This window comes from Electrophorus electricus, chromosome 3 (assembly GCF_041902795.1).
Source record: "Electrophorus electricus isolate QZ-2024a chromosome 3, ASM4190279v1, whole genome shotgun sequence".
NCBI classification, from domain to species: domain Eukaryota; kingdom Metazoa; phylum Chordata; class Actinopteri; order Gymnotiformes; family Gymnotidae; genus Electrophorus; species Electrophorus electricus.
The window spans coordinates 23,505,562-23,517,630 of record NC_137499.1 but is presented as its reverse complement, the minus strand read 5'-3'; the positions used below and the strand labels follow the sequence as shown (position 1 = coordinate 23,517,630).

Here is a 12,069-nt window from a genome sequence, read left to right as displayed (position 1 = left end):
AGAAGGAAGCAAGTTTTCTTCCAGCACAGTTTTGTAAGTGGCTTGATTATTGTGTCCTTCACAAAGACAAATCTGCCCAATTCCAGCCTTGCTGAAACACCCCCAGATCATCATCGATCCTTCACCAAATTTCACAGTGAGTGCGAGGCACTCTGGCTTGTAGACCTCTAGGTCTCTGTCTAACCATTACATGACCAATTGTTGGACAAAGCTGAAAATTGCACTCATCAGAGAAGATAGGATTTTGTTCAGGTGATCACCTATTCAGCAACTCATTAAGCAAAATGAGGTGTGTCTGTGAAGGAATTCAACAAACACTTGAATGGAAAGGCTGCTGTACATGTGGAGATGCTGATTTAAGAAAAAATGGAGTGGTCTGTTATATATATTCTTTTACTCTTCATACTTTATACAAATTCTTGAACACCCAAAAGAGCAAATGCTGCCTGCTAACTACTTGCTTTATACAATTATTTATACATAATGAGTGTTCTGTCTGTGTGTTTCTTTTTCCTAGGTGTATTTCAGATTCAAGGTCCGGTGCCAGTTTCCCCACTGTCTCTGACCTTGACTCCACTCCATTCCTCTCCAGCTGTACCAGCCCACTGGTCCTGCTATATAAAGGCCCCTCACCAGCGAGGCAGTTTGTTGGTGGCTGTTCCAGAGATTGGTTTTGGCTTGTGTTTGTATTTATATAATTTGTGTGTATGACCTTGTTTTCCCCATTTGGACCTCGAATTATAGCTTCATCCCTCCTGCTTAGGTAGCTGTTGTGTATATTGTATTGATAGTGTAAATATTGTTTTTTTTGTATGGTAATTTGGTGTTGGATACTGGTGATAGGTAGTGGCTGCCATTTATGTTGGGTGTGGATTTTTGCCTCTGTCACTGTGTTTGTTAGGGTTATTTAGTATTATTTTGTATTTTCTTTTATTAGTGTGGGTCTTTTTTATTGTTTTGGCCTGGGTCACTCCTGAAGCAATTGCACCAGTGTGTTTATTTGTTTGTAAATAATAACCTTTGTATTATACACTAAAACACCAAAAAAGAGACTACCGTTTGTACTTCTGTTAATTTTTTTATTATTCTTTAACAGTTACATTATCCACTTTATTTATCATTCAGTTTCCTTGTTACGGTCTCACAACCGAGTGGGGCTCATCCTTCAGGTTTTGTGTTTTTCTTTTTGTGTGTGTATGTAGTTGCTGGTGTCTTGCTTTCTTCCTCTCACTGGTTGTTTGGTTGGTCTTTTTTTTTCTTGTAAGTGTGGGTGTGGGTGGGGTGGCCATGTTGTGTGTGTGTGTGTGTGTGTGGTGTGGTGTTTATACATCATGGCTGACTTTGAACTTGCCCAACACCTGAGCAGTTTGACAATTGTCATAAGATGGACCTGTTAATGACTGCAGACTTTTTCAATGTGGTGGTGCCTCATTCTGCTCATTCTGAAAAGGGAAATTAAGTTGGTGTTGGAGGCTTGCCTCGATAGAGACGGAATCCTGCCTGCAAGGGGAAGTCCTTCTGGGGTTGTTGTAAGCCCAACTCCGCGCATGCCGATGGTGGGGGCAGGAGATGACTTGGCGGTCAGGTTGCACATGGATTCCATAGCGGCTCAGTCCCCTGTGGCGGATCCCGTACTAGCGGTTAAGTTGAAAGTTGAAAGATCTGGAGCTAGAAATTAAGAAACAGGAGTGCAGGTGCTTCAGATTGAGGCTGACAAAGAAGTGGCACTAAGAGGCATGGGCCATGAACAGCCCATGCCTCTTCCTCAGAAGCTTGTGAGGCCCACTAGCCCAGCACAGGAAGGTGCCCTAGTGCCTAAGATCTCCTCGAGTGAAGAAGCCACTCCACAAGTCCCTGAGCCTCGTGCCTGGTTTGTGCCAGTGGTTGCTCCTCGAAGCTCTCCTGTGCCCCAAGAGGCTGCCACTGCCGGTCTCCTCCAAGTCCGCAGACCTGCCTCCTGATTCACAGGCCTCATGTTCCCTGCCTGTCCCGCCATGGCCTGTGTCTCCTGTTGCCCACGCACCTCCTGTGTCTGTTTTTGCCTTCTCCGTTGCCTGGTTTTGTTTTTGCTCCTGTTGTGTTGTCTGTCCCTGTGCCCGTTTCTGTGCCCATTCAGGCTCTGTGTCTGTGTCTCATTTCTACCTTGTTAAGTTCATGTATTAAACCCTGTCTGATTGCCTGCCTGGCAGTTCATTGTGCCTGTGTGTTTGGATGTTTGAATGTGCTAGAAAGCCCGTCTGTTTTCCGAAGCCTGCGTTTGTTAGCCCGTGTGTCTGTCTTAACCATTTGTTTTTCCTTACCTCTGTATGTTAGTTCTTAGTTACAAATACTGGGGACACAGCCAGTTTTAATTGTGCCAAAATGCGGAAGAAATTGAGGAAGCTGATGGAGGGCAAGAAATAAAAAAAAAGAATACATTTAAAATGAATAAAGTGGCTGTAAAAAGAAAGTACTACAAAGAAAGATGAAATGTGATCTTTATCACCACAAAATGAAACTACACAGCAGCAACTGCTGGGACTGCTATGAATGGTAGGCTAACGAGTTTACTTAGATGCTCTACTGTAACTTTAGCCTAAATTAAACTATCTAGCTAACGTAGACCTTATCAAATAACTTTGTCCCTTAAAGAATGCAGAGATTAATTGCAAGCCTTTTTCGCTGTGATTTTGGCACATTCTAACATCGATTAGTAATTTAACAGTGTTTTAAATAAGCAGAACATGTAACGTTGGGTCTAGACTGTTAGACTCTCTGTACAGATCGCTATCCTGGTACATGTCATTGTTTTCATACAGGAGGTGTCAATGTGCTGTGCACAGGGGGAGGCAGATGAGGAGATCAGTCAGACAACTCCGTGTTTAGTGTTCTAAAGTGTCTCTCTTTAGATAGATGACATTTGTGTACAGATGAGAGCAGCTAACACACGCAGGCTTATATGTCTTACTTTATACAAGTGTGGACTGAGTGGCCATTTGAACTGTAATCAAACAGATTTTTGTTCAGCACATCTAGACACTTTCTGCATTGTGAAAATATTTTAATGGTGCAACCTCAAAAATCCATGTGTAACAATCAAATAAATAGTTTGATTAAAAGAAGCAACATAACAAGAACAGTTCACATGACCAAATTAAATTAATTAACAAATTAACTTTACAATTTTAATGGGTACATTCAATGTCTTAGTAAGGAAGTGTCAAATACAATTATTTAATCAATTTAGCACTATTATTATCCCCCTTCAGGTTTTCTCAAGGTCTGCGTTTATGGCAAATTGACATGACAGCAGATGAAATAGCTGGGAGTTCTGCTACTCTGTCAAAAATGTCTGAGAAAGTGAGAGAGGCTCGTGTGGTGACAACAGAAAAACTCAGAAGAAGAAAAGGACAGCATATTGGAGGATGCAGACAATTCACTGTCATAGATGAGAGAAACTTCAGGCATAAAAGAAATGCAGGTTTATCTTTTATGTGGGTGTAGAATTTTTCTATAGTCTTAATAATGTGTAATGGACTTCATAAGTCTTCATTCTTCATACCTTTAATTCTTTCATCTTGTTAATAGTTCTTAATTAATGTAATAATGCTTTACTTTTTATGTTACACGGTATGGAAGAGGGCGGATGGCTGGGTCATGGAGGAGCAGGAAATGGGCCTTTTGGATGCCGGGTGTAAGTGCTGTTCGGAGAAGGTCCAGAAAGGAACCAGTGCCATTTATCATTCAGCATGTAAAGGAGGGGATCCACAATGCTCAGTGAGGAGTGGCGTGCCTACCGGCAGGCTCTGCCTCATCTTGGCTACAGACATTACACAGTGAACCACAGTGTATCATACATGGATGCTCATACAGGGGCTCACACCCAACATATAGAGAGGAGAACATACAAGGAAACTGTTTGGAGGCTTAGAGGTAACCAGACAGGAGTTGTTAAAGGATCACTGGACAGTAATAGAATGGTATGAATGGCTAGCAAAAAAAACACACAAAAAAAAACCCCCAAAACCATAATGGCCCTCTCGGATGAGTAATTCAAGATCTTGGAAAACTCCATGAATAAGAAGTCATACTATTCATATTTATTAACAAGCACATTAGTCTGAAGACATTAATTGTTTTTTAATGCGTATATTTTAGTGTTTAAGTGAGACATGTTCAAATAAAGTTAAAATGTAATTACATTTTAAATTTATTTATAACATTTGAATAGTCATTCATACAAAAGTGAATTGTCATGTAATTCAGGGTTGTACATTAGTGTTACTTTAGTGAAATTCAAGGTGATGTTCATGCTCTTTTGAAATGTACAGCAAATAGTGATGATTTAAACAGTAACTAACTTCTGTTCCTTGTACTATACAAAATAAAATATTGTCACTCCTTTCTCATCTTTTTGGTATTTTTGTTAAATCCTTTAGATAGTCTTATTATCGCTGTCATTTTATGGAGGTAGGTAAATAAAAAATGTGTTCCAGCTAGTACTTAATACTTGTAATGGTAAAGTTTGCCTACCTTTGTAAATGTCTATATATTGAGATTTTTTGCAACCATAGATAAGGGGCTGCAACATGTTTTATACATTATATACATTTCTTAACAGAAAACTTGAATGATAAGTTTACTTGAAAGTGTGTTGTTTGTAAATGACCTATAGATGTTTATAGATATTCCTGTATATTGAATAGTTTCCACTTTAGTTTAGCAGATGCAAAAATGGTAAAGATAATTTATGACATGTAAGTAATTTAAAAACTACAGCTGCTGTTTGTTACTGTTTACCAAATAATTTGTATGGCTACACTATTTAATTATTTTAACTGGGGGTCACGGGGTTGGAGATCACGAGCTTCTGGCTATGAAACTAGCGTTCAAGGAATGGAGACACTGGCTGGAAGAAGCACGACACCTCTTTATTGTAATTTATTGTATTGACCATAAAAACTTCTAATATCTACAAACCATCAAGAGACTGAACTCCAGGCAGGCTTGGTGGTCACTCTTCTTCTCCAGGTTTAACCTTTATGTTACCTACAGACCGGGAGATAAGAACATGAGGGGGAATGAGTTCTCTCGGTAATACAACACCGAGGTGCAGCCTACCGATCGGGAGCCAGTCCTCTCCCCCTCATGCTTTTTGGCCTCGATAAGATGGGATTTAGAGTGCATAGAGGCTGTCAACTCACATACTCACTGCGCTCCTAATCAACTGTACTGCCCAAACACCACAGAGCCCTAATTACATGGGCACATGCCTCGGTGGGGACTGGACACCCCGGATCCGCATGCACGGCACTACTGTTGAGCACGTGCTACTGGTGGCCCGCCATGCAGAAGAACATAGTGAAGTATGCTGCTTCCCCTGCCTACTCAACTACGCCCATGGGTCCACATATCTGTAGATTTCGTGATGGACTTACCGGTCTCCTAGGGGAACACTGTTATACTTGTGATAACAGATCGCTGGTTAGATGGTTAGATTCGTTCCTTTGAGGGGTCTACCTACCTCTTGGGAGACAGTGGAACTGCTCTTCCGCCACGTTTTCAGGCATTTTGAGCTGCCGGAGGGCATTGTTTTGGACCGAGGAACCCAGTTTACATGGCAATTGTGGCACAAGTTGCTAGGTAAGCTAAACATTACCTTTAGCCTGACGTCTGGCTACCACCCTCAGGCTAATGGACAGGTGGAGCGAGTCCATCAGGAGCTGGGTAAATTCCTACTCCTGTACCGCAGGCAGCATCCCGAGACGTGCAGTGCACATCTCTCGGGCGGTGTATGCACAAAACTCTCTTCATCGTGCCGGAACTATATTAACTCATTTTGAATGTGTGCTAGGTCATCAACCTCAGCTCTACCCCTGATCTCCTCGCGGAGGCGGGAACTCACTTAAAGGCTCCATCTCCATCACTGGAGGGGGAACCGGCTTACCGAGTAAGGGGCACAGCTGCCATGCCTCGTTGGCTGGGAGGGGTACGGCCCGGAGGAGCATCACTGGACCCCGACCCCATCAACTCCTTTCACAGGGGACATCCGCTAAAGCCCGCTCACTGTCGGCCGGGTCGGTCGTGCTCTAGGAGGTTGGTGGGGTCTTCGGGAGGAGGGGGTGTTCTGTCACAGCAGGCCAATCATCCAGCAGGAGAGACATGCCCATTCCTGCACCACACACCTGCTATGCTCTGTCACCCACTTACTAACCCAATGCACCTGATCCTTATTTCCCTCTTTTGTTATTTAAGCCAACAGGAACCTGAAGTCAGCACTGACTTCATCGTGTGTTAACTTTTCTTTTTTCTTACTGCTACTCTGTCTTGGAACTAGGGGCAACAAAGAACTCTTTATTGCAACCTCAGCTCTTGCTCATAATCAATGGTCTTATGAATGTTTTCATATCTTTGTTTATTCAATAAACATACCCTTAGTTAAGCTTGCCATTCAAGAGTTGTATTCTAATTTTTGGTAGACGAGAAATAATCACATTGTCGAGCTTCTGACTTTCATGATTTGAGACTGAATTAATCATCATTATCAATAAAGCAATTAAAATTAATTAATATTCCTTGCTAATCAGGGTAGTGCCCCAATTATTCTTATCAGTTCTGATTGACAAATTTATTAAAGTGTTAAAATCACTACAATTGCCAATCTGTGGGGTCATTTTAAACACTTATTTTGGACAGAAAATGGGACACCGAGGGAGTCCAATCAGATTTAGTTTCTTTATATAACTGGCACTTTCTTTGGGTGGCAAGGTATTAGAATAGGTTGGTGTTGACCTTTTATTTTAAAGCTGTTTCAATACACTGTGTCCCGCCATGTATAACGATGTAAGGAACAAGGCGAGAGACACAATGCAAATGCAGGAGGTGGTTTATTAAGCGAGGGAAACAAACACGGAGGCTTAAATCTGAGGCAAGGGGCAAACACTGAGGGTAAAATAATACACAAACTGAGCAAACAGAAACGCAATGGCGACAACTGTCCCACAACAGAACAAACGTAACTTAAACAAAATAACCAACAACCTATGGCACAAAACACAGAGCTTAAATAAGCAAGACAATCAGGCACTAAACAGATACAGGTGAACATGGGAACAGCAAAAACTAAAACAAGCAGTGGAATAGAGGAACAGGCGGGGTGGAGAAAACAAAACCAAGGAACGGAACAAGGAAGTAAAGGAAAACAGACACGACAGGGAAAGTAAAGAAACAGTGACACCAGAAGGGTGGCCATTCGTGACGGAGTGTCCCATTCACAGCTAGCAGCAACACAGCCAGGAGGTGTACATTAGATTATGTGCTACCAATACCTATGTTCCCTATACCTAACATACCATAGTTATTGGCCTCATACCTCAAATCTTTAGAGTACTGGATAATACCAGATTATGTTCAAGGTATTTTACCTGGCACTGTATTTCAAGAATACAAGTTGCCTACACTCTACAGATCTAGCTACAGATATGGCGATTCCATCAGATTCCATCATCCATTTTGTATACAGATATCCTTTAGGAATGCTCTGCTTTTTAATTCACCACTATAAAATCAAACTAATATTCCTCACTTAACTACTGACCATTTAGCACTATGTATGAGGGTATGCATGAATATGTATGACCATATTCTGGTTTTCAAAAAGAGGACTGGGGGGTGTATACATACCTATTTTTAACCAAATTTATATACATACTTTCAGGACCAATAATAATTACCTTCAGAACGTATATGACCAGATTTCAGGATTCAAGTTTATTTCACATAGACAGAAATATACAATGTATAAGAGGCTGGTGTCACACAGCCCGTCTCTCCCACTCCTGGAGATCACAAATTCAACTACAACTCCCAGAATTCCAAGCATGGCCTCATACTATCCTGTTCACCAGATTCTTAACTACACATATATCCTATTATTATCTGTCTCTTAATAAGTGTCTGTTTGACTTTTTCCCTTTGTAAAATACTGCCATTATCCTAGTGTGCACACTGAGTTGTTTCCTCTTGCTGTTATTGTTTTTCTTTCCTAGCTTTATCTTTGCCTTTTGCCATTTTGGACTTGTCTGCCTGATCTGTTTGCCGTTATGGTTTTGACCCTCACTTGTAGTACGACCATGATTCTAGATTACCTCACCATAAATAAAACCATATTTTATCTCCACAAGCATCTGATTAGTTTGGAAACATCACAAGAATGGAACTGCAATAATATTCTTTCCTTAGTGTCATTGATCTTCAATCTGTCAGAATTATATGTTGACATAACAATGTTTTTTTTCTTTTTTTAGTGACCTCTCCACCTTATATTGATAAGCATGTTATATATCTGCCTTCCTGTTACAATGAAATTACTTCCAGCCACAAACATTCACACAAGCATAGTGAAACTCTGTTTATGCACCAGCGAATGAATGTGCCAGTGCATGTATATGCAAGTGTAAGTTATCCTATGCAAATGTAAGTAGTAATTTATTTATGTGAAAATATTTCATATGTGTGCGCAAGTAGTCACTGATGTCACTTTAAGCAGCCCCCCATACTAGTATTCAGTTCTACTCTGCCTCCAGTGGCTAACCTGTCCTACATGGAGTCAGTCCATAAAGCAGGCATGCTGCCCGAGTCATACAGTCAGCCAACACTTCCTCTTGCACCTCACGGATAACATTCTTGCTCCTGATGTTTTACACTGGGAAGATCATTGGACCCCTGGTATCTCAGCGCTTGTGGTGACATAGTATTTGCTCAATGTTACATGGCAGATCTCATGTGCCTTCACACCTGACTTGCCCTTCTTTGTGACCTCAACAGATGCTTTTGTATGAACACTGACAGGCACACCTCTGCCAGTCTTTCACTTCCATTGCCTAGGCATTCTGTAAAATAATCAAAATCAAGAAATTGTTCCTGGTTTCATGCAAAGGGATGTGTTACAACCTACCCCAAACCCATCAGCCATAACTCACTAGCTGCAATGCACTCACTATTAGCATGGTGGTTCGAACATTATTGGGGGAAAAACAAATAAACTTTTGTCAGAGAAACTACAACGTAATCTAATATGGCGCATGATTTAACTGCACTAGTATAAGTACTAATCAAAATGTAGATTTGGTCAAAAATTACTTTAAAAAATCACTCAAAATCTGTTTGGTTTTTTTTCTTTATAGTATCTGCATGCACCTGTTTAAAGTGTTGACAACCACCATGTGGGTTTGGGGAGGAAGTGGGTAAACAATGAAATGATCATATAACTCCTATCTTATCCCTCATTGCTGGGTTCTTACCTAATCCTGCTCTTGGTCTGAAAAGGCATTTACATATGCAACCTTAATTTTCTCCTGCATAGAATGCACTGCTGTTAGGGAAGGGTCAGCAACTGCCATGGTCTTAACTTCCACAATTGCTGCTGGCAAACTTACCACATGCACACAAATCAAAGAGCCTAACCGGGTACAGGGGTAAAACAAGACATTAGCTGCCACATTAACAATAGATATACACACCGTGCTTTTAATCACTTGAACTACAGCAGGGGAAGTTTAAATATTTTCATATGTGTTTAATCCATCTTATGAATGTTAACCAGTGGGTTAAAATTCTGTTATAGCTACTACATAATTTTTATAATTGTTACTGTAATATAGTAGTTCCAGTGACTTGGATGCAAAACTGCTCGTAGCTAATAATCAGCATTTTGGATAAGGGAGCAATTTTGTAGCTTTTTTGTTTGATTTTTATTATGTTTGTCCTTTACCTATAAATTACAACGTTTCAAATTATGCTATTGGAATGTGTGACCACATGATGGCAGTCTTCATCTAAATTAGCAAATGCATTCCATAAATAATGAGTGAGCGAGTGTGTGAATTAAGGCAACACTAACGAGAGAATCAGAGCACATTCATGTGTCAGTAAAAACGGACTTGAGCCAGAGAATGAAAGTGTGATTGTGCAGATGGTACTGCTAATAGTAAAAACTGCACAGACGGGCAATTATTGATTCGCAGTACAGTCTATCCCTAAGATTCCCGAGGCTTTATATAAAATATTTCTTAGTACATTTACATTAAATATGGAAATGAGCTTGATAATACACTGCTAATAATAGACTACATATTCACTGATAGTGTCAACAACAAATTGAATTCTTTTTTTAAAAGTGTTGGGAGTAACGGGAAGAATAAGGTCATGGTTAATCCCTCCCAGCTTCCATGTTTTCCCTGTCCTGTGTATTTTAGTTCCATGCCGTAGTTTCGTTTTCTCCATCCCTTGTTTCACCTTGTTAAGTTCATGTATCGAAACCCTGTTTGACTCCCTGTGTGTTTGCTGTTCTTTGTGGATGTACGGAATGTATGTCTGACAACCTGTAAACCAGCATCTGCCTGAATGTTTGCATGTATGTTTCTCCGAGTTCTTCCTAGTGTCTTTGTTCTAGCCTGCTTCCCCTGTTCGCCTTGCTTTTGGTTTGTGTTTCCTAGCCTTAGTTATCCTAGCCGTTGTTAGTTTATCATGTATCCTCGTACACTCCGTGTTGGCTCTTTGACCCTAGACTACCCTTACGACCACGACTCCGCCCTTAATAAATCTCGCTCTTCTCCGCACATGCGTCCGCCTCCTTACCGCTCAGCGTTACAAATAAGACGTTTATCAAATGTTATTTTTTAGGTTTTGAACAGCCTATAACAATGAGACTGTTTTTGAACTACTTGGTTAATGTTATTTATTCTGTGATATATGCGGTAGGAACTGTTAGTGAGAGCACCATCAGCTGCCTAGAACATGCCTGTCATTGTCCAGTGTTGGCCAGCTCGTGTAAAGTGTAGTCAGTCTTGGTGTGTGTACAGTAGCACAGGAGAGGTCAGAGGCTGTAGGTCAAAGGGAACAGAGATGGTCTGCTGTCCGTTCCCAGAAATTCATGTTTCCACAGGTGCAATGCTGCTGTGGAAAGAAAAGGGATCATGACATCATGGAGCTATACAGAACAATACAGCATGGAGGAAATTAGTGCTATTAAGGCACAGGGGGAGATGGAGAGGTTGGGGGATATGTTTGCTTTCTGTTTTTGTTCCTTGAAGAGCCATATCCTGCTCAACAATACTTTGACCCAGAATTCTACACCTTCTACATGACAGCAGTGAACAGATTATCTCGATGTTCTGTGACTTGCTGTGAGTCATAATTGCAGTTAATCTCAACAGGCCTATTTAAAGTGCATCTGTAAGTTTCAGAGCTTCTGCCATATTTATTTTTGGTTCAGTATTGTTTGTCTTTTAGTTACCGTTTTTAAAATGACAGTTTCTGTTAATGGCATTAACGGCACTTAAAAGATTACTATGACCTGTAACATTTGTGTGTGATATTGATGGCATACATACAATGCCTGCTAAACGTTTATACAATAACATGGTTGTCAAAGAAAAGCTGGCTGGCAGCGAGACGCTAACTCCATGATGGGCTAGGCCAGCTAAAGCAGGGTTAGCAACATTAGAAGATGTGCCTTACATTTCTTCGAGGCCATTAAGAACCTCGCACAACAAATCTTCCAACCAGCCTTTCGTTGATGTTTCTCTGACTATTCTATAAGGCAAAATAGAGAAGGGTCTATTCTCTAAAATACAGACGTGGCGAAGGCTATCTGCCTGAAGTGATGATCCCCATCATGTCATTCTCTCTCCTTCTGGCGGGCTGACAGTCTCTGTCACCACACTGCCTTCCCCTTTCGGGGAGCATACACCTGGGCTTCACCCCTTCCGTAGGTCCTTCATGCTCCAGCCCTCCATCGTCCGGTGTCACGCCCCTGTCCCTCACTAGGGTTCCCACACTGGGCTTTATATCTTTCCCCTAATGGCAGGGGGTGGGTTCCACGCTCCCAATTGGTTCCCATCCCACTTCTGACACCATTTGTGATGACGGAGAAGGACTAACATTCTAACGGTCACATCACTGCAATTAAAGTTAGAATGTATGAACAGAGGTTTCGGTAATCTGGACTCGATTAGGAGTCTGTAGTCATCTGTACAACCCCCTATGATGGACCACGTCTCAAATTTGGTAGCGTCCCATTAATGGACA

General features: G+C 41.2%; 1 pseudogene; it reads left to right on the top strand.

Annotated features, from left to right (window-relative positions):
* The first annotated feature begins 1,736 nt into the window (after positions 1-1,736).
* LOC145653775 (uncharacterized) lies at positions 1,737-4,764 on the top strand (annotated as a pseudogene).
* Positions 4,765-12,069: the final 7,305 nt, after the last annotated feature.